General features: G+C 43.4%; 1 long non-coding RNA gene across 1 annotated transcript; it reads left to right on the top strand.

Moving 5' to 3' along the window:
- Positions 1-759: 759 nt before the first annotated feature.
- On the top strand, positions 760-5,615 carry LOC129384697 (uncharacterized). The gene is made up of 3 exons (XR_008612367.1): positions 760-816; positions 3,921-3,988; positions 5,433-5,615. It is a non-coding gene; the product is annotated as an uncharacterized lncRNA (long non-coding RNA).
- The last annotated feature ends 1,011 nt before the right edge of the window (positions 5,616-6,626 follow it).

The following is a 6,626-nucleotide window of genomic DNA, read 5'->3' as shown; positions in this document are numbered from 1 at the left end:
ACACACCTAAAATATCAGGATCACTTTTTGCATGCGGCGAGGGCAGCTCTTGTACATCCGTCTGATCACTCCTGGATTTGTGGTGGCCTTTTTTTGTTTTTATTATATGTTGGGTACAACTTCACTCGAGATTTCCGAAATTCAATATTTCTGGTGCAATGTTTTTTGTTTGTTGCGTTCTCTCACTCAGAAGTGATCGTTTACGCGAGAAATTGAAAACGTCCCTCAAGTGTCATCCCCATAGTCAACTCGTGACAGCACTTAGAATAGCCATTCCAGAAAAAAAACTTTTACCGCCTATATATATATATGTATTGTTTTTTTAATTAAGTAGTCATCTGAACCCACTCACAGCTGGAGCTGTATATGAGACATGAGAGCAATGAGACATCAGCAATATACAGTAAAGTAAAAACACAGAGGCAAAAAAGCGATCCCGGAGGTATTAGGTATGAGCGCATGGTAGTGCTCGATGTGAAAGAATTCCATTAGCCCATGTACACTACAGCTCAGTCTCAGAAAAAAGTTTTGTTAATAAATTTACCTGCCAAGCACTTCGTGGGTGCAATGGATATTTGTTTGGGGGAATTTTGAAGAGGACATGGATATCGGATAATGGAAATGTCAAGTTTAAAGTGTAATCAAGAGTTCTTTACTTTTCCAGGAAAAAATGTGTATCATATTTATTTATTTTGGTCCAGTAGATTGAGCACGTGGCCTATAAGAGCGGATATATAAAGTGGTGGTAACAACGTTTATTATTGCAGGACCCTCGTCGTCTCCGTCGCAACTGCTTTCTTTGCATCCATCCCAGAGGTGAGAGAAGCGTGTATATATAGTTTGCTATAGGACTGATCACAGATGTTCTCACCATTCAGTATATTGAAAGCATAATTATATACAGCTTAGTATTTCAACAAATACTAAATTTTAATCAGTGCAGCATTACTGCCATACTGGGTGCTTGACTTGAGCTAAACCTGAAAATCATGTAAATGCTACCTAGCTAGGCATAGCCACGGTAATGTTGTTTTCCGTCGCTACAAAATGCTCATATTATTTTTTGCACTCCACCTAATTAGAGGATTAATCCTTATTTTACCCATATTCTCAGATATTAATATTACATAAAAAGTGTTAACAAAAAAATTGTAGAACAACATAAAAAACTCGCGATATCACTTTCGGTTGCTCAATACGTAATATATAAAAGCGGATTTGTGAGCGTGAAAAAAGCCCGCGAATACACGCAAAGTTCGTCGAGCGGCCAGTCGCGCGGCAATATTCAATGTATTTATCCAAACCTCCTCGGCCTGGACTCCTCGACGGACTCTCTGCGCATTCTGCTGTCATAGAGTGTTACTCTCCACCTTGACCTGCTGTTGTGGATGCCACAGAAGCAACCATGGACGCCTCAGTTCTAGTCACATCGTTCTCTCGCCAGTTTCAGTGCTGCTTTCATTGACTTTGTGTCATCCCCACTTGTGCCCGACAGTAACTACATCACGGTTCCCATGCAAGAAGTCATCCTTACACATGCTAACTTAGTACCTCGTAGAGTTTATCTCTTATGGCAAATAACGTCTGCCTGCCAGTGGTTAATGTCGGCTGGACCACAGCTTTGCTGCCACGCTGGACGTCTCAGGCCCAGCTTTGCTCATTCTAGGATCACCCAGTAGCATCTATTGCTGTAGGCGGCAATGCAACTGACTCTCCTCTACCATCGCAGTTTGCAACTTGTTCTATAGCCGACTTACCGACAATGATTGCACGCGACATGCTGTCAGAGCAGCCTCATGAGCTCTACTGCGTTCTGTTCTCTTACCACGATACACATGACTTTAACCATCGTCCTTTGGCTCAAACAACAGCTATGATGAGTCGCCGGCTAAGCGTCAAGTAATTCAAGCAGAAGTTCGCAATATGCTTGCCCAGAACATTATTGAACCATCGTGTAGCCTGTGGGCGTCACACAGTCCGTAATGATGCCAGCGGCCATGCATTCGGCGTAGTACTCGCACGGCGCCAGCGCGGCGACGACCGTGTTATGGCTTACCGCCGCTGGCTCCTGTCATCCTCTCAGTACAACTATTCCATCACTGAGCGTGAGTGTCTCGTCCTAATTTGGGCGGTTGCGAAATTCCGCCCGTACTTCAGGGTCAACTTTTTTCAGTCGTCTCGCCGCGCGTCTGGATACGAGGAGCGCTGCGGTCGCCTAGTCAGTGCGCGCTCGTCCATAGATGGTAGTGAGGACTGGCCGTCTTGTCTGAGGGTTACGCGGCAGGGGGTTGCTTTGAGGCGTCCTCGCTAAGCGGCTTCTGACCACTTCACGAATATTGCCCGGCGAACTGCTTCACTAGAGAGGGTCCAGAATGCAACAGGGGTCGCACCGTCGAGATCAATATGGCGCCCACGTTCGCACCCTTGCCGTTTGTGCTTCGACGCTGCGCATTTTCGCAGTGTCTCTTTGCATGTCTAGCACTATCGCTTTTCCTGTGACGCAACAGGCGTCGCACCGTCGAACGATGCGTGTCTAGTCAAGCCTAATCACAGTCATGACTAGCATATTGTTTCATCCAATAATTACTAGAGGGAACTCTGGCGCTAGTGATTAGGGGAGCTGAAATTTGAGCAGTTGTGCCAGAACGGTAATTATGGGAAGTATATGGATTTGATTAAACTTCGTCACTAGGGCTTCAAACGGTTTCGTGGCTTCGTAAGCTTGCCCTTTTCAGCAATATACTGGGGAATGATAATAGAATAAGCTTTAATAAAATTGTCCGGCAGCAGGACCTACAGCACAGATGCCTGATACTGAAATCATTGGGCGACGGACGAATGCACGCACAAGCGATGTGAAACACCCTCATAAATTTTTCGCAAGCAAACAAGTGCCTTGAGACGCTCAGCGCGTACCCATTCGCGACCTCCACAAGGTCAACCGTTGCAATCAGGGCTGATTGTGCGTGTTGACAGCGTCTTCTACACTTCGAAGAACATAGATTGCAGTGAGTACAAAGCCGCAAGAACGTCTCAATTCCCAAGCAGAAAGATCAGACAAATCCATGCACTTTCCACCAATCCCACCAATCCCAACAATCCGATTCGAAAGAAATGATAGATTAAAAAGCGTAGCCCTGCCTTTAGAACAGGCTGAAGCTCACTTGGAGGGGAACCTCGGGCAAAAAAGGTCATCATGTTTCACTGTATCATTTGTTAAGGTTTCTGTGGTGAATGTTGTTTTTTCTTGTAATGTCATAAGGAAATAGGAATGTGTTTTACGCACTCGTTCACAGGGTAGTCTTTAGAATACATGGTCATTGGATAATTTAATTTGATCTTCCTAAGGATAGAATCACGTGAGCCTTCTGCAAACGAGAAGTTGAGCTGCCAAAAGGAACTGTTTAGTTCGATTCTTGTTCGAGGATAAAAGCTTTTGAAGTCTGCTGCGCAAAACGCGAAATTAATACAGGTTTTGTTTAAAGACTAATTGCCAGACTCTCACGTTGTATTGTAGGGAACGACTGTAGTTAAGCTCTTGGAACATATTCACCTGATTACTTAGTATTGTAAATAAATCATTTGTGCTATAGACACTCGTAATATACTTAGAATAAGCAGCATAATTTTTGTCACAGGGTCGTCGATTGTAAGCTTATCATGGTTGTATTCAATTATACTTGTTAACAAAATATTTAGAGCTCTTCAAGTTGAGTCCCTAGTTTTCAGTTGCAAATGCACAAATACTAACAAGATTACTCATTGGTAGCTTCGAAATGATTTAAAGTTGGGCCACATATTTTAGAACCTAAATTCAAATGCGACAGCAGAGGAGTAGATCAAGATTGTGGTAAAAACGTTAGCCTAATAATGTCGCACGAATTATATTAAACAAAATAATAATTCTCTTTCCTCTCCAGCTCTCTAGTTAAAGACATGGACGGCTTTCTTGGAAAATTCCTCTTCGTGGTGGTTGCTGTCACACTCGGTAAGATTACGCAGCCAAACAAGGTATCACCTCAAGTTGACGTAGCGGGGTACCTACTCGAAAGCAGATCGCGACAGGGTATGCGCAGTTTGTTGTAGAAAAGCTTCATGTTGTATGCCTTCGTGGTGATGTGGGAACAAAGAGATGAAAGATCAGATTCGCCAAGGTTTGCCAAGATGAATGGCACTTTCTGGTGTCAAATTCCCTCGATTACAATGTGCACTTAAGATGTGCACTACATTTTACTGGAATTTGGTATCGATGTAGTGCAATCAGGACATTTCATGGTTTCTCAAATAAATACCTCAGGGAATATTATTTTTAGAATCTTAGTGAAATTGCAATAAATTTGCTTTTCGGCCGTCAAATAGGGCGTTGGAAACGAGAATCTATCTGACGCTGCCAGTAGCCTTTTTGCTAGATGCTTTGCATGACTGAGTAACAACAGGTTGAGATGTTCTTTACGTCTAATTTTTTTTTTTGCAATTCAGTAGAGACGCGTTGTGAGTGTATTGCGAAAATATTCAACTTTAGCTACAATGGGTTGCAATAACGATAAATAACCACTATTCAATGTCTCAGCAGAACCATGCTTTTCAATGCACATCACATATATAAATCCTTAGTTTGGTGCTACTCGAAGGATACACCTGGACACTAACGCTCTTGATTACATAATATTCGTACAGCGTATTGTGTACCCGTCCGTAGCGTCAAGCAGGACAGATCAGACACACGAAGAACGTAACATATTTTACTAAGGCATGGCGAGCTGCCGCACACCCGGCTGGACAACAGTAATGATCTCCTTGAGGCACACATGGCTTACGTTTTATGCGCTCACTCATGCAGCATGCAAGCAGGGAGAGCGATAAGGGTCGGTAGCCGAGCCTTTGCGTCCACAAGGGCGCACCGTGACATAAGCATATGTATAGAAGTTAGTTGTTAGGTTCTAACAGCCAATGTTTATAGACTGCGTCTGTCAGCGTTCACTTCCGCACAGGACTTTTATTTCTTCTTATTGGTGATCGTGGGAAAAGAGCATGTTCAAGCAGGATCAACGCCATCACATAAGAATAAAAGAACATATGTTTTTTTTTTGTCCCTTGTCAAACTGCTTGCGCGCTCATTGCTGACTATGATCTTTCAGTCAGTGTATCTGTCTTTTGGAACCTATGACACCCGTGAAACAAGTGACATGTTGTAGGAGATGTCATTACAAGATATTTTTCTGTCTTCGTACAACTGCAGAGTTTTAGCTGAGACTGAATAAACACCGTTTCTTTTAAATTTCAGAATAAGTGACTGTTGTATACTTCAGCTGTCAAAGTTAAATAATGATGGCTACAAATATCAAGAAATATTTATTCCAGTTTTTGTTCTTATTTTCCTCTCCTATTGGATCAGACAATTTAACCTACACCTTGGATTTGTCGCTTTTCAGCTACGCTGATTATGGCCCCAAATGAAGCTGGGGCAATTCCACCAGCTGTCCTGGACGCCATTGACAACTTTGGACGAAATGAAGAACATCTCGAGTAGCGAAGCATCAGTGTGGCTGATTTGCGTTCCAATAATTACGCCTGCTTCGTAATTCGTAACTGAATAAAATGAATGAAGGGAAAAATTGCCTGGAGTGTGTGAGCAACTGTATATCATTGGAGACAAACTTTCTCTTCTATGCCAAGGTCACTTTTTTTTAATTTCTGTTCATGTAATCGCTCTTTGAAGCACTGCTCTGCACACATTTCTTATTCTGTTCCGGAGTAGCATTGCGAAAGAGGCTTTCTTTCTTACAGTATTCCGCGCTATAGTTTGATTTGACTTTCAGATCTTCTCTTAGTACATACGTGTTTTGTACATTATTACACAAGCCGCAGCGTCCTCGCATTGCATTATACCTGAAGTGAAATTAACAAAAAAAAAATCTCTGCATCGCATGCGCGTTTGAGTTACGTTGCTAAGCGACTAACTTTTTTTTAACGCTTTCCTAACTTTATTCGCTATTACACAGCTAGACGCTTCTTGTTCGATCCATGGTCTGATTTAACTTTTCACAAATACCATCTTTATCTCGGGTGTTTCGTCTACGCACTTCGCTTCTCTATAGCCGACTACTTGTTTGGGCTAGTTGGTTACAATTCATGATCGATGTTATTTTCGCACCACTTGGAACGAAGACTGGGAGATTACTGGAGCATTGCGCTTGTGTCTCCCGTGCGGTGCGCAAATAATGTTGCCACATGGTGTGGCACAGCAAGGGGACTGAAGAGGAAGAGAACGAGGTTCGTCTGCGTATCGCGCGTCAACTGTTAGCTTTCGTGAAGTACAAACGTCTGGATCCCCATTCAGCGTGTATACTTCAGCAGGGTATACGCGACGATTTGGTGTAGGTGCGGGGTACACCCAACTTATGCAGGAGACCCCACTGGGTAACAAGAACCTCGCACAATTGGAGTTGGCTCCAGTTCACCGCACAAGCCGTCGAATAGGAGGCCTCGCCCCAGAATTTGGAAACCTCCAGGAAAAAGCGATGACTACGACCACTGCGACTTCTACGGAAAGGGTGACACCGACTTACCTAACGCTGCTGAACCCCCAAGTGCCGACGGCTTTTCATGGCGACATATTTGAAGAC

Source organism: Dermacentor andersoni, chromosome 6, assembly GCF_023375885.2.
Source record: "Dermacentor andersoni chromosome 6, qqDerAnde1_hic_scaffold, whole genome shotgun sequence".
NCBI classification, from domain to species: Eukaryota; Metazoa; Arthropoda; class Arachnida; order Ixodida; family Ixodidae; genus Dermacentor; species Dermacentor andersoni.
The sequence above is the reverse complement of the archived record's forward strand: the minus strand, read 5'-3'. Positions and strand labels throughout refer to the sequence as shown.